We start from the raw sequence: 16,848 nt of genomic DNA on the forward strand, positions 1-16,848 counted from the left end.
ATTCAAATTAGGAATATGAATAGAAAAGCTGAAAAATATGTTAAAGATTGGAAGGGAATAAATGGAGGATTGAAAATGGATTTTATGTTTGATTATACGTAGTTGGCTTTCTGAAATATCTAATGGACTGTAGACTTCTATAAATGGAATTATATAACCAAATATAGTTAACAAAAGATGCATGAACTGCACCAAAAAATTGCATTTTTCAAGCGATTTACTTCTGCCAATAGCTTATAACAATTTTAAAGGTGATTTTCAACATTTGCACTTTTGGGGTGATGTTGTACATTATGAGTGACACTTTTAATATTGTATACCTTTTTTTTTTTGTATTGTAAGGTAAATCCAGAGATTCCACATAAAAAAACAAAACAGAAAGCCTCATCGATCCAGAGAACAAGCTGAGGGTTCCCAGATGGAAGTGGGGTTGGGGCGCTGTGTGGAAAAGGTGAAGGATTAAGATGTACAAATTGGCAGTTACGAAACAGGCATGGGGCCGTGAAGGACGGCACAGGGAACACAGTCAATGACACTCACCACTGTGTGGTGCCAGGTGGGCGCGAGACTCCTTCGGGGGATCACGTCGTAAAGCATATAAATATCTAACCACTGAACTGATATTGAACATCAACTGTCAATGAAAAAAATAAATAAACTAAGAGAAACTGGAAACCGAATGCAAAGATTCATTAACAAAGATTTCACAGAAACTGGTATTTGATGTTGCAAACTCCCGTGAGCGACTGCACGAGCAGCCCTGGTCTGTGGCTCGCAGAAGGATTCGGAAGGATGACGTCATTGCCGGATGGCCTCTCCCACACGTGCTACTGATATTTAGCGTCCTCCACTCGCAGCCAATATCACTCATGCTACGCAACGCAAACATTCAAACAAAAACACCACGCGTGTGATTATTCCCTTCTCAGCTTCACATACTGGTCCCTGCTGAATGTTTAAGTCACAAACGAAACCCCTCGTTCTCGCACACACAAGCCTGGTTAGCCTTCGTCCTTTCCACTACACAGCATTAGGACATAGTTCTCCATGGAGAAACCCCAAGAAATAAGGGGGCGCAAAGGCTGTGTTCTCCACCAGGGAAGGTGGAGGTGAGACTTCCTCTCTCTGACTCCAGGCAGCTAAACGGGGTGGGCACAGGACGAGCCTGCCCAGGGACGCCCCAATCTGACCTGAGGCGCATGGAGGGAAATGGGGTGAGGGGTGTGGGGATGCCTTATCAATATTCTGATAACCTCAAGAACTCCGTGTGCTGGCCGCAAGAATCCGGGGAGCAGTGAGTGACCAGCGGCAACGTCACTAGACATGGGCGACCCCACGTACCCAGGGGGTTTGCTCAGCAATCCCTCTGCCTCCCTCTTCTGTGGAGAAATATACCTACTTTGGTCTGAGTTCACGGTATCTGAGCCTGTTCTCTCCAAAGTCCCTCATCCTTCCAAACGCGGCCCCCGAACCTGCCCGTCTGTCCTTTCACCCTGAGGTGAAAGACTCCAGAGATGTTGCAGACAAACAGCCCGGAGCAAGATGGCGGAGGCGACCACCCAGCATCAGGTGATCTCAATTGCGAATCAAGCCTGGCCGTCCACTGCAGTCGTTCTCAGCTCTGGCTTTGGGTTGCATAGGCTATATGGTCACTCTGAGGCCTGTCCTGTCTGGAGCAAGGTGACCTCTGAAGAGCTGCTGAGCAACTGGAAATTGCTAGAAGGTCAGACGGACTCAGTTGAACATTCCCACATGGAAAACTAAATCAACCCAAGATGGAAACTGATGAAATGCGAATCCATTCCCCGCGATCGCCAGCCTCTCTCTGCCACACGCCTGCCCAATTGTCCGCCTAATGAACAAGGATCTGGGGGTGAGGAATATTTCTGGAAGAAGCACGCTAGTTTCGCGGGCCTTCTCGTTTAGACTGATTTGCAAATGGACTAGGGTGGCAGGTGGATCCCAGCAACCATGCGTTGGGCCATGTTCCTTTATCAAGCTGACAGCCGGATACTGAGCCCCAGAAACAGGCTCTCGGGGCCACCGCAAACAGACCGATGCACTTGGCTCCTAGACACAGACCAGGCGGATATATAAAGGTCTCTTCTCTCCCGTCTTAAGCTGGCCCGAAATTGCTGACTCAAGCCTCCACCACGCTGGACCTATTCAGAGCCTTTGTGACCCACAGAATTACATACAGTCCTACAAAAGTGTCTCATTCCCAAGGCCCAGTGGATGGTGGTTCGGCTGCTGTCCCTCTAGCCCTTTAATTCTTGTCATACCAGATGCAGCGCTCCACTCCCCTGGTCCTGGACCTTGAAGAGGAAGGAGGAGAGAAGCCGTTTTCCTCACTTTCCCCATGTCCCACCTCTGCTCAGTCTCTTCCCACCCAGATAACAGCAAACATTCCCCATGTCTCCAGCTCTCTCTTCTTGGCTGATCCTGGGGCCTCTGCCTCTGTCTGTGCTGCTTGGGAAAAGAGGGTGGTGTGTGGAGCCAGAGCCCTGCCACAGGAGGATGTAGGGGACATGCTCTTAGGTGGCATCGGAAGCCATTCAGAGCAGGAAGGTAGGTGTCTGATGGTCAGATCAATTCCCCTCTCACTTGCTACATCCACGGGAAAATTCAGAAATATGGCAGCCCCAGGATAAAAAGGTCATCGTTGGGGTCATCTAACTGCCTCGCTGGCCTTCTGTCTACCACGTACCTCCTCTGCTGGTCACTTCCAAATGAGGAGACTCACAGTCTTAAAACTTTATTTGATAAAAGCATTTTTTTTATATTGCATTAAAACATAGCGCCCTCCAGTGTCTGTGCACCATGCTATGAAGACCAGGAGCCTCTGTGTGGTCACTGTTGGGGTTCTCGGGTAACTTAAATAAAAATAGCAGAGACCTACTAGAGACGGCTCTGTTGGCCGTTTTGCACATTGTGTTTCAAGAGACTTATGCAAGGTCAAAAGGTTTTTTCAAATCCAGCATGACACTGACATCCCTGGTACCGACCCACTTCTTCCCCATCGCAGTGCGGTCCCGTAACTGTCCATGTCTCTGAGTGGGGGTGCAGGGGGGATTGATCAGGGCTGCTCCCAGAGTGGGGCCCCCGGGCGAGGACACAGTGCTACAAGGGGAATCTGACCAGCATAATCATCTTCTATGCAAATGGATGTTACCCATTCATTACAGTTATTCTTTATTGAAATCTCTGAGAAGTACAACCAAATAAAAACTTTCTCAATGTATATTAAGCGCAATTAATTAATTACATACCTCTTCACTTATGAGTACCTTATTTAATCAGAAACAGTTGGAGAAATTGCTATTTTAATTTTAATGTGACTTTGTCAACACAATATTATTTGATGAAATGTCTTCATCACTTTACTGTTTTATAATACTTTCTTGTGGTGGAAATTGAGCTTATGAGTTTCATGGAAAATGTCAGCCGCATAACCCAGTTAGTAAAACCAATCCTTGTTGACGAGCCAGCCAGTCACAACAGGCTTACTTTATTTAATAAAATTAGAAAGAACCGATGTGTTTTCAAAGTTATTTTAAAGGCACTGTTAAGAAATAACCTAAAGAGTATGGTACGTCCAAACCCAGAGCATCCTGACACAGGTTCCAGGGCCTCACGTGGCAATCCCAGCACCATCTGCAAGGTCTGCAGCGGAGAGGGCCCGTGGTGCTTTGATCAGTCATCACAGGACTCATCCCCAAAGACAGTATTCTCGGTTGTCTCTGTGTTTGGTGCCCCACGGTGTTTTACAGCTCTCGGCGAAGTATATCAGTAAGGCTGGGGAGGAATGAGGGCACGCCTCTTTCATCAAAAAGGCCATTGTGGAAGGAAAGAAGGAACAGGAGGATTCCTGATCATTCAGACCTGTTCTCAGAAAGATTTGGGAGCAACAGCCAAGGTACCTGGACGTGGATTCCCTTTGAACTCTGTGCCTGGGTGTCCTTGCAAAGTCTCCTGCTCTCTGTACCCTCTCCTGCTTACAGCACACGAGAAAAACCTCATTAGAACTTAAAGGTCAATGACAGAGACCAAGGGTAAAGGAGGCACGCTGGAGACTTGAGCCCCAGAAACAGGTTCTGAGGGACCTGAGCATGATTTCCTCACATACAAAGTTCACCTCCCTGAGGTGTCCCAGTTTAGCAAACTAGTGAAAACAATTTCTCAAAAATACGACTTCTAAATTCCTGTATCACACAGACAAATGCATCAATTACAAAGGATACATTTCCTTTTTAACTGTGATAACCAAGTAGTGATTAATAAAAGGAGAGATCTGCGACAAATTTTAAGCTTTCGTTTTGACTAGCCAAACAAACATGGAATGAATGTGCATTTGCCACCTATGCTTCACTCGAAGACTCCCTATGCTGTTCACCCTCGCCCTGCAAGTTTTGCATTTTGTATTTTCATTGTTTTCAAAGCCTTCTTTCCTTTATGGCATCTTCATGCTCTCCGGTTCAGATTCCCATGCAAGGCAACTCGCAGCACCACCACAAGGTGGCAGCATCCCCCAGTTGTTGCTGCGCTTCCAGGAGAGGCCAACTGGGTGGCTCTGTAACCTCAGCAGCCTTGAACGAATAGGGCCAAGCCAGGGCCTAGAGCCCACAATCCCCAGGAACCAAAGGGAGAAACACCCACAAAAGACAGAAGCTGAACAAACGCCTCAGAATCTCGTTTCTGCTCACGTCAGCACGACAGCTCAAGAGATACACACTTAGCAGGGAGGGGTGAAGGCTGAAATTTTCTCTGAGGCAGTGAGGAGGTAGCAAGTCACCTATGGGGACAGTCCTCACTTCCTCCAGGGGAGGCTCTGCACCAGTAGCCCCTGGCCAGCTCACTCGGGTAGCTTCTGTCTAGAACTATCGCTGGACCTCACCAAGGTCTGCTCCCCGCCCCAGGCACCCAGTGTGGGAGGCCAGACTTGGTGCTTCATCTGAATCCTTAAGAGAGGATGAGTGACTACACCTCGTGGGAGCTACTTGCTATCCCTTAGAGAAGATGCACACTTTCACTGGCCCAGTTCCTTCGTTGCTTTAAGGGGCTCTATGTGCTGCGTGACTGCAAAGTCAGCGCAGACTCTCTGACAGACCAAAGTCACAACTGCCTGTCCTGTCCCCACAGCACCTGCCCCCTTCCTCCCAGAGCTCACCCAGAGCCGAGAGGTAAGAATGATGCACCAAAATGTGGCACTGCTGCCACCACCGAGTGAGCGTGCAGGTTCTGCCCTCGGTCTCCCATGCATAATGCCATTTGCACTGTGTCAGGTTCTGCAGTCATATGCAAAGAGCCCTAACATATATATTAAGATCACTTTGTCCTGAATCCGTGCCTTGATTCTTTCTATTTCCACTCCTGGCACATAGTAAATGCTCAGTCATTTTCGTTGATTAAATGAGCGAGTAAACGGTAAGTGCAGGGAGTGACTATGGGACAAGGTATGTGACGCAGTCAGTAACAAAACTCAGAGTGGAGGGAAGAGGGCAGAGGTGAGAGGCAAAACAGGGGAGACGCTCAAGCAGAAGTGGGGTGTGAGCTGTTCTGACGGGTAGATACAGTTTGGAGCAGGGTGGACGGGGAGATGGGGGGAGAAAGGGACGGCACAGCTGCAGATCCCAGCACTTTTGCAGGCGTGGTGTGGCCTCCTTGGGCCAAACATCTCAACTCTGTAAACATTTACTGAGGACCTACTGTGTGTCTGTGAAGGCACTGTGGATTCAGAGATGAGACCCAGTCCTATTGCAGTGGGATGAGAGAATTATTCAGAGGACACTGATCATGACAGCTCAACGCCAAATATCCCAATTGTTCCCAAAGGGATGCATGCCAGCATTGTGGGGGCTCCAGAGGAGTCGAGAACTTGAGCATGTCAATGAATGACAAAATGCAGAGTTTCTCAGCACAGTTTAGTAAGCCATAAGCTTCAAATAGTCAATTATCCAAGTATCCAATTTTTCAATATCCAATTAACCAATTATTCAATTGTTCAGTTAACCAAACTTCAAATATCCAATTATTCAATTATTAACCAATTATCCAATTATCCAAATATCCAATTAACCATTATTCAATCCTTCAAATAACTAATTATTCAATTAACCATTAATCAATTAACAAATCATTCAATTATCCAATTAATCATTTAATCAATTAACGAGCTAACCCAGCACCTCCCTGGCCTCTAGGCCTACATGGCCCCTCCTTTCTCTCTGTCACGTAGGCCACACTCCAGCTTCGGGGCCTTTGCACCTGCCCTTTCTTCTCCTGGAACATTCTGCTCCTCGTTCTCACCGCGCTGGTTCCTTCTGATCTTTCCGCTTCGCTTCCGCGCCGTGGCCCTCCCCCACCACTTCATCCAAGCAAGTCGCTCTGTTATTCTCTGTCATAACATCTGTTCATGTCCTTCTCGGCTCCTTTGACAATCCGTAACCATTCCACCTATTACTGTGTTTAATTACCTCCTGCCCATCTCCCCTACTAAATCGTAGGTACCGTGAAGGCACCTTATGTAGTCTGTATAAGTGACCCATACTTAGAACATGGCCTGGCACATAACAGGCATTTGACAAATATTTGCCGATTAAATGAGCAATGCAAAAATAAGGTCTACGGTCTGGAACTGGTGAGAACTACCTCATTATCATTGCTGCTAGAAGGTTCATTTCTAGACATACCCAAGAGACAGGAAAATGGGAGAGTGAAAGTTACAGTACCTTATCATGTTATCATTTTATTATAACTGTGCATCTGTTACCCACGAGGCAAGCAGATCCAAGCAGATCCTGTGCTCATGTCCACGGCATACGTGGCCTCTGCTCCTTAAGCCAGCCTGCTGCGGTGAGCAGTATATTACCCCATTTTCCAACTAGTAAACTGAGGTTTAGAGAAGCTAAGTAACTTCCTAGGTTCAAATAGCTCGACGATGACAAAAATGACACTTAAACTTAGGCCCGAACTATCTCCAAACTCCATATACTTTTTCCTGTGCCATGTGGGGTGTTTTTTATTTCTTTTCTTCACTATTGTATCTCCAGTGCCCAGAACACCTCCTGGCAGAGTATGCCCTCAATACATACTGAATGAATGAATGAATGAATGAATGAATGAATGAACGAACGAACGAACGAAAGAGAGAAATGCTTACTTGCCAGTAAGTAGCTTTCTACTGCATAGTGCCTGCTACACGCTCTGGAACACAGCAGCTGCTCGATCATATTTGATAATTTGTATTTTCATTTAGAAAAGAAAGAGGGAGAAGTACTTTTGTTACAGGCGTGTAGCAGAGAAGACAGAAGGGTTTCCTGGGCCAGCAGTTCTCAACGGGGAGTCGCTTTGCCTCAGGAGGACACTTAGCAGCATCTGAAGAAATTTTTGGATATCACAGCTGTAGGATGCTACTGGTGAGAGAAGGAGAGGAGGCATCTGGAAAAATGCAAAGGAAAGAGCCTGCAGAAATAACCAACTCAGCCAGTTAAAACTGCTCTCTCTTACCCCATTCTGCCCTCTGCTCTTCTGTTAACATGTTTGCATGCCCCACCTCAAGGATTCTCCAGCCCCTTCCCTATCTCTGTAGCTGTGTAGGAAAGTCAAGACTGGAACCGTTTGTCGTGTTTCAGCAAAGCTCAGCCTTGGGATAAGGAACCCACTGAGTGGGCGGCAGGACATCAGTGAGTGCTGCTCCCTGTCTGTCAGCCGAGGAGTCCCCTCTCTGTTCAAGAATCCGATAAAGGTGCTGATAACACCAAGATCTCAGACTCTACAAAACAAACGACCTGTAAGACCAAGAGTCGGGACATTCCTCCCCTGCAGCCCCCTACCTGAAGCTCCCTCTCCCTACTCTGAGTAAGGAGGGACATGTAAAACCTCTGGCAAAGGAATCATGCGCCCACTGCATGGACAAGCTGTAAGAAATCTAACCAAGTGGAGATTGTGCTTTGGGTCTGTTGAATGCCCCACACTCTCCCCCTACTCTCTCCCCCACGGCAATAAATTCTCTCCTCCAAAGTTGTCTGAGCTACTGAATTCCTCCATCGGGTGTGTCGCTTCCTGCAACACTGGCATCTCACGAGTGGAGGGCAGGGATGCTGCTTAATGTCCCTCGGTGCCCAAGATGTCTCCACAACCGAGGATCACACACCCGCCTCCACCCGTGAACAAGGCCAAGGTCGGGAGATCATGTCCCTGCCTGGTCGGACGGAGGACAGTGGAGGAGTGGGCGGTGTGGGACAGCGGCTTCACCTTGGTGCCTCTGTGCGTCGGCGACTTCAAAAGGGACATGTGGAAAAGAGAAATCAGGGTCGAGAAGGGGAAGATGCCCCTGTCAAACAGGTTTTACAGTGCGTCTGTCAGGCGGGGGTGTTTTTCATCCCCGACCATTTGCAAACAGACTTGGTTGTAGATTCGAGCCCTAGATTCGAGCCCATCACTCAGTTTTAGCCCGAGTCGGAAGGTCACCTGGGCGGGGAGGTTTTTCACTAAGAAGACCCCCGATGGCGCTCCTTAGCCATGCAGTGGGGCGGGAGGGAGGCAGGGCAGGGGACGAAGGTAACTGTCTCCGCCTGAGGACCCTCCCCCTCCCTCAAGAGCGCAGGCCCTGTGAGGTGGGCCAGGAGAAGGTGGGTGACTTTAAGGAGAAATCGCACTATCCGTGGGGGGAGGGCAGAGAGCGAAGGGAAGGAGGAGAAGCTGGTGGAGGTGTCGCCTCCGGCTCACTCGCTGGGCCTTCGGGGAAGCCGACAGGTGCTCCGCGGTTCGCCGCCCAGGCCGCGAGGAAGGAGCGTCGACCTGCCGGCTCCATTCCCCGTGGCCGAGGTGCCCGTGACACCTGTGGGCATGGACACTGGGTGGCTTCCCACAGCGGCTCCCGCGGGGGCTTTAAGGAAGCCGGGGACAGACAGCGAGAGATTCTCAGTGGAGCCGCGGGGCTGTGCGTGGGCGCGGGCGGTCGCCCTAGCGGCGGTGGGGTGAAGGGCGGAGGCAGAGCACAAGACGCGGCTAGTACAGTGCTGTCCCCCACCGCCCTGAATGTGAATTCGAAAGGGAGAAACAAAAGTACTGAAGAAGTTGAGGTCCATCTCTGCTGCCAGACCTCTGAATGGTCCTTGCTGGTTTCCGGGCCTTCCTCTCCATCCTGTAAACAGCCCCACAGCCTCCCAGGACATTCTCTTTTCGTTTAAGCTGGCCAAAAACAATTACACAATTATCTAAATATCCAATTAACCAATTAATCAATGAACTAATTAATCAATCAATTACCCAATTATTCAGTTAGGGCACCCAGTATAGGCTCCAGGCATTGGGTAGGTCAAAATGAGTTTCAAATGAGCAGAGCTTTATACACAGAGGTTGTTAACAAGTGTCAGCAAAGCTCTGAAAACAACGCCCGTGGACTTAATAGTGTTTCAGAATCTGCAGAGAGAACACTGCAGAACCAGTTCATCCTTGCAAACATCTCCCACCTCGGGCCAGTTCAAAACAAAACAAAACAAAACAAAAAGCCCAGAATTCTAAATCTTTACGACATTCTCTGCTCCTGTACCACCCTCCAGAAAGAAGTTTATTTGGTTCCCACATGATTTGCCTGGCTCCCTCTGTGCGACTAAAATTCTTCCCTGAAGACATCCTCTTTTCTTTGGATGCCGAAAAGCAAACAAAGGAGGCCTCAGGAGAGAGAAGGGTGTGATTTATTGAAGGAAAAGTGTGGTGAGAATGCATTCTGATGCTTGAAGACTGGAGTCCAAAACTAGTATTAAAAGCCAGTATCACCAGAGTCATTGGAGAGGAGAGATGTCAACAGCTGTTCCCAGAGAGTGGCCTTATCTTAATGGAAACAAGAGGGCTTGGCACTTGGCTATCTCTTAGGTTCAGGGGCAAAATATTTTTAAAACTTTTCAAAAGACACTGTCATTTTCTAATTTAGCATTTCAGACTCACTTCTTTATCCAAGATTCCAGAAAAATATCAAGTAATGTGCTTCTTTTCAAAGAACTGAACAGTCCTGGAAGTATTTTCTTAGATTTTGAGCCAGCTCAGGCCTTGAGCAGCAGTTCAGAGGATGCTACGAGCTGAATTTCTAGATTATTTCAAAGATTTTTAGGGGGCGCACACCATAGAACATGTTAATATCGTGGTCATGTATGTCCAGCGGTGAAAATCAAGTTTCCAATTTTTAAGGCATTTTTTTAAAATATCAATAAAAATGAAAAACCTCACTCTATTATGAAAGACTGTTGTTTCCATAGACTACTGTGATTTTTAAAAGGCTTTTCAGCCATTGCAAATAAAACAAAGAAGCCGTAGGAATAAGTGTGTCTCAGGTTATTGTGTCGAGAAAACTGTGTTTAGCTGAATTAGAAGGAGATGAATGTTTCGCCGTGCTTAATTACAACTCAAGTATACCCACTTCCTAGATGTCATCCACTCGATGTGGCAAGTTCCCTTTGAGACCCATTTTCATAACAAATCTCCCAGGAAAGAGGTTATGTCTTCAGACCCCAAGACAGACGTTAACTCTGAAAGCCAAAGCAAAAGAACTGAACTATATAAAGGTATGACTGCTTGATGGCATTCTCTGTGGGACCCCTTGCTTAGTGATACCACCTCTCTTCCCTCTAGAAATGTAATGGGTGGTAGATGTCTGCCTGATGGCCCACTCACTCCTAGCCTGACTTAGTCTAAAATACAAGAAGGTGCAGGCCTGTCAGTTTTCCCAAGCCTGAGAGCTGGGTCAGCCACAGTGCGCCCATCTGAGTTCCTTCCTCCTGTCTGGAAGATCTTTCCTCGTGCCTCCTCTTGCCAACCTCCAGTCTCCACCCTGGGTTGTGTGCCCAGAATTTGTTTTGGAAACCTCAAAGGCAGTGACAAGCCTGCTCCTTCCAAATTCTTCCCAAATAAGCAGATGATGGAATAATGCAGTTTCTTATCAGAGCTCCCTAAACTGGTAGCTGCTACGTAATGCTCAAAGCTGAAGAATCCCATAAAGATTAACTAGTACAGGCTGTTAAAAGAAAACTTTTTATCATGTTATATCTAATGCACGTTAAAAGAATATATGTAATACATCTTTAGATTAGGAAGTGTTATAATACCATGAACACCCATGAACTTCCATTCCTTTCAGTTCGAGAATATAATCAGTGCTTCTGTGTTCCTTCTGCATAGTGCCTCTGCCACCTCCCCCCGCCACTATCCTGGACTTTGTGTTTAGTAGCCCCTTGCTTCATATAGCTAATGAATATATTATTTTGATTTGATTTTATACTCTGTGTGTACTTTGTGCACCATGCTGCATACAATCTGAGGCGCCATCTTTCACGTGGTTATTTTTGTATATGTTTAGACAATTCTTGCTTTCCTCTTCTGTGAATGCCTTTTTATGTATCTTGTCCATTTTTCTACAGGTTGTCTTTTTCTTACTGGCATATTCTGGATACTAATCCTTTGTCAGTTACCTATGTTGCAAAAATCACCCAGTTTGTGGTTTGTCTTTTAATTTCCTTTGTAGTCTCTTCTGGTGAATAAAAGTTCTTAACCCACCTTTTATTTTATTTTATTTTTTTATAGAAGAGAAAATAGGCACAAAGAGGTAATAGGAAGTCCTCAATTAACTTGAAGTAGATTAAAAACCTAAATGTAAGACCTAAACCTATAAAACTCCTAGGAAAAAAAAAAACACAGGGAAGAACTTAATGACATTAAATTTGGTTATGATTTCTTGGATATGACACCAAAAGCACAAACAAGGAAAGCGAAAATAGACAAATGGGACTACGTCAAATATAAAATCTGTAAATCAAAAGAAGAATCAACAGAATGAAAAGGCAAACTATGGAATGAGGGAAAATATTTGCAAATCACATCTCTGATAGGGGATTAATATTCAGACTATATAAAGAATTCCTACAGCTCTAAAGAAGGCCAATATACAAAGCACACACACACACACACACACAATAATACACACACACACACAACACAAATAACCCAATTTAAAAAATAGACAAAGGACTGCACATAGAATTCTCCAAAGATGATTTATAAATGGCCAACAAAAGTGAAAAGATGCTCAACATCACTGATCATTAGGGAAATGCAGATCAAAACCGCAGTGAGATAGTACCTCGCACCCATTAGGATAGCCATTATTGAAAAAAATAACAAGTCTTGGCTAGATTGTGGAGAAATTGGAACCTTTGTGAACTGTTAGTGGGAAAGTAAAATGGTACAGCCACTATGGAAGTAGTATGAAGGCTCCTCAATCCCACTTCTGGGCATACATCCGAAAGAAGAGAAAGCAGGATTTCAAAGAGATATTTGCCTACCCATGTTCATCACAGCATTATTCACAAAAGCCAAGAGGTAGAAGCAACCCAAGAGTCCATCAACGGATGACTGGATAAAGAAGATGCGATATGTATACACACAACGGGATGTCATTCAGCCTTAAAAAGGAAGGAAATTCTGACACGTGCCACAGAGTGGATGAACCTTGAGGACATTACAGTGAATGAAACAAGTGAGCCAGCCACAAAAGACACTGTGTGATTCCACTATGTGAGATTCTTCGAGTTATCACATTCACAGAGAGATCAAGTAGAATGGTGGTTGCCAGGGGCTGGGCGAAGCTGGAATGGGGACTTGTTCAAAGGTACAGAGTTTAAGTTTTGCAAGGTAAAAAAGTTCTAGAGATTCGTCGCACAACTGAACTGTACCCTTAAAAGTGGTTAAGATGGTAAATTTTATGTCATATGTATTTTTTACTACAAAAAAATCTAATTTTCAGTGTTAGAGCTAATAGTAACGAGTTTTTATTGAGCACTTACCCTGTGCCAGGCACTGATACCGGCTTCATAGGCATTATCTCATTTACGCTTCGCAACAATCCTGAGAGTTAAATTACGGTTTTCCCTCATTTTCCTGAGAAAGAGAAAGGCTCAGTGAGGTTCAGTAACTGCTTAAGGTCACACAGCAACAAGTGCCGAGCACAGGGCTGCAACCCAGGTCCAGCTGATTCTGAAGGTCAAACTCTTAACTGCTCTGCTCTTCTGATCAGGGAGCAGCAGAGCCCTCTCCCCAGCACTCCACCACGCGTCTCTTTTCTCAGTTTCGGTCCTTCCTTCCAACACGACTTCCACAGACATCACCACACCATCAGCCCTAAGTGTCTCCTTCAGAAAAATTGGCGCAAGCCTATGTCACATAACCATTATCTGCAATATAAATAGGACTCCTTCTCTTTTAAAACACTGCTCATGTCATTGACAATTCGTGCTCATTCCTGAGATTTCAAGTTGCTATTTTTGAAAAGTTATTTTGATGGCGTCTTGCCCCAGGGGCCCTTGGCCCTCTCAATCCGGGCATCTCAATTGGCAGAACACAGTGCAGCCCTCTGCGTTTGATTAGATGTGTCTAATCTGCAACTTTGGCTGTTCCAAAAACTTCCCTGACTCCCTCCGTCCCCACCCCACCCTTTGCTGAAAACAAAGTGCCAGATGGCTGATGGTTGGCCTGATGGAAGGGAGGTTTGCAGAAAGAAGAGCCGGTAGGACAAGGTTGGCTGGTGGCCAGCCTCTTCCAATGTGGATGTCACTGAGCGCAGAAACTAATCCCCTTCATTCACTTCTCCAACCATGGTCAAGTCTGTGCCAGAGCTGGGCACGGGCCTGTCGTGGGGAGTGGCATGGTCACTCCTCCCTGCCCTCGTGAAGTTGCCGTTCTCGAGAGAGACTAGATCTGATTGCAACACAATCTGCGATATGAATCGAAGGGTGTGTGAAGGGGAGCAGCTGGGGGACCCTCTTTCTAGGGCGTTTCATAGAAGGCCTCTCTGAATTAGGAAGTAACAGGCACCAAGGCCCTGGGGCAGGAACGGGCAAGGTCTGTGGCTTGGTCTGTTCTGAGGAAGGAAAGCAGCCCTGGGGGTAGAAGCGTGGAGGGCAAGGATGAGAGTGACAGAAGGGGAGGCGGGGGAGGAGGCAGGGCCAGGTCATTACAAGCAAGATGCCAGGAAGGGCCTTACAGATTGAGTGAGCACCTATGACAGGAGCACCTTCCCAAGTCAGGGGGTGTGTGTGTGTGTGTGTGCGTGTGCATGTGTGCATGTGTGTGTACGTACATGCATGCAGACCTACAGGGAGAGTGACAATTAAGCAAAACCCTACAGCAGTGGTTCTCAAAGTGTGGACCCCAGACCAAGAGCCTCAGCACCACTTGTTAGAAGGCAAATCCTCGCCCCCGCCCCCCCAGATCTGCTGCAACCCTGAGTATGAAGCGCCAAGCTTGGACCCAGTAGATGCTCCATTATTGGATGGTTAACTTGCAAGCCGTGTGAATGTGCTCCAGTGTCAAAATGCAGAGCTGTGTGGTGAGGGCCCAGTGCAGCCAGCAGCAGTGCCCCCCTTGGACTGGAACCAGGACAGAGTCCAGCTCACGGGAGTTTGGCTGATTTCAAGGTGCAAAGGTAGAAGAGACACAAATGTGTCTCTACAGCTCTGCCCAGCGACACTTCACGCTTGGCCTCCGTATGTCCTGGGTGGTGCTTAAACTTTTACAAAGTGTGAAAGGAATAAACATTCACTGAAGCAGGTTGGAAGCTTTTAAACTGGCTTCTAGTTAAAAAAATAAAAATCAGGCAAACAAAAAGGTAGGAGGAAAATTATGTTATCTTCCACGTCCATTAACTCAAGACCAGCTTCAGGGGATGTTATCAAATTATCTGCTGAGAAAACCCACGTTGGGGCTGAAAACCAGCCTGAGCCTTCACCAGGGTGTGGGGGGAGGTCCTTTTTGGAAAGAAAGTTCTGTGCTTGGGAGCAGCTGAGCAGCCCTCTCACTTCAGAAAGCACCTCCTCCCCCTCGCTGCAGAGCAGCAGGCCTCCACATGGTAATTGCTCTGAGAGAAACAAGTTAATGGGGTTTAATAAAAATAGAACCCAAAGAGGCGTTGAATCCCCTATTTTTTGCAACCAGAGGTGCTGCCAGAGTTTCAGTTCCACAGGTGTCAGGGCTGGTCCCCTTGAGGCAGCGGGACCCTGTTGAGAATTACATAAGAGAAATGAGCTCATGGATTCAGTATTTTAAAACTGAACACAAAGCCATACAATGCTATCGACTGTGGCGTATTCTAGTGGGGTGGGCGAGGGGTACAGGTCGAATCACATCCCGCTAGTCAGCCCAGACGGTAGAAGCCTGGGGTTGGGGATGTCCTGTGCAGTCTGCTGTCTAGCACCCATGTGACCAGCGAAGTCCATTGGCCGCTCCTCGAGCCATTTCAAATCTTCAAAAAGTAAAGTGGGGCCTTTCTGCTGCCGGCCGTCACATGGTCAGTCTCCCCTCCCACGGTCATCTCCACTAAGTCCATCTCCCAAAGAGCCAGGACAGCTGCGGGAGCTCGTCATCGCAGGTTTGCGCTTTGAAACAACAGATGAGAGTCTGAGGAGCCATTCTGGGTGACGGGGAACGCTCACAGACTGTGGGGTGATGAGAGGTCCACACACCAAGCGTTGTAGACACTTTGGGTTTGTCACCTGGGCCTCTGTGGAAGAGGGGGATGCGGCCATGAAAGCAAGACCACACCGGCTGGATGGAAGACCTGTGGAACTGAAGAGGGCTGTCCCAAGAGAAGATGCTCGAAGACGTGGTGACAAAGGTTTTTGTTGGTGGTATTGAAGAAGACACTGAAGTACCTCCCCTACGAGATTATTTTGAACAGTATGGGGAAACTGAAGGGATTGAAATCGTGACTGACCGAGGCAGTGGCAAGAAGAGAGCCTTTGCTTTTGTAACCTTTGATGACCATGACTCTGTAGACAAGACTGTCTTTCAGAAGCACCATACCGTGCATGGCCACAAGTGTGAAGTAAGGAAAGCCGTATCTAAGCAAGAGATGGCAACAGCTTCGTCCAGCCAAAGAGGTCGTCGTGGTTCTGGAAGCTTCAGTGATGGTCATGGAGGAGATTTCGGTGAGAACGGCAACTTCCATCATGGGGGAACCTTTGGTGGTCGAGACGGCTTTGGTGGCAGCCATACTGGTAGAGGATGTGGTGGCAGGGGATGGCTAATAATGAATTTGGTAATGATGGAAGCAGTTTTGGAGGTGGCAGAAGAGACAGTGATTTGGGCAATTACAACAATCGCTCTTCAGATTTTGGACCTACGAAAGGAGGAAATTGTGGGGGCAGAAGCTCTGGCCTCTGTGGTAGTGGAGGACAGTACTTTGCCAAACCACGAAACCAAGGTGGCTATGGTGGTTCCAGCAGCAGCAGTAGCTGTGGCAGTGGCAGAAGGTCTTAATCACTGCCAGAAAACAAAGCTTAGCAGAAGAGGAGAGCCAGAGACGTGACAGGGAAGCTACAGGTTACAACAGATTCGTGAACTCAGCCAAGCACAGTAGTGGCAGGTTCTAGCTGCTACAAAGAGGTCATGTTTTAGATAATACTCATGTGTGTGGGCAAAGAACTCAAGGACTGTATTTATAACTAATTGTATAACGGGTTATTTTAGTTTCTGTTCTGTAGAAAGTATAAAGCAGTCTAACAAAGGGCTTTAGGTTTTTTTTTTTTTACCCATGATGCTGATTGCTAAATGTCTTTCAAAAAAAAAAAAAAAATAATTACAGACAAAAGATTCAAATTATCCAGAACAAAACAGTGCGTCCCCTCTCAACACCTGCACACCGTCACACCAGGCGTTATGTATGTTGGGTCTTATTCCACATTCCGTTCTGTAACTTCCTTTCTTTACCTAACAATATATCTTGTCAGATCTACCTTGACTTTTTCTTTGTAACAGTTGCATTGTTTTTATAATATGGAGATATCATATTTTATGTAACCA

General features: G+C 46.8%; 1 pseudogene; it reads left to right on the plus strand.

Moving 5' to 3' along the window:
* The first annotated feature begins 13,643 nt into the window (after positions 1–13,643).
* LOC120622800 (heterogeneous nuclear ribonucleoprotein A1-like) lies at positions 13,644–16,392 on the plus strand (annotated as a pseudogene).
* The last annotated feature ends 456 nt before the right edge of the window (positions 16,393–16,848 follow it).

Source organism: Pteropus medius, unplaced genomic scaffold (assembly GCF_902729225.1).
Source record: "Pteropus medius unplaced genomic scaffold, Ma_sr-lr_union100, whole genome shotgun sequence".
NCBI lineage: Eukaryota > Metazoa > Chordata > Mammalia > Chiroptera > Pteropodidae > Pteropus > Pteropus medius.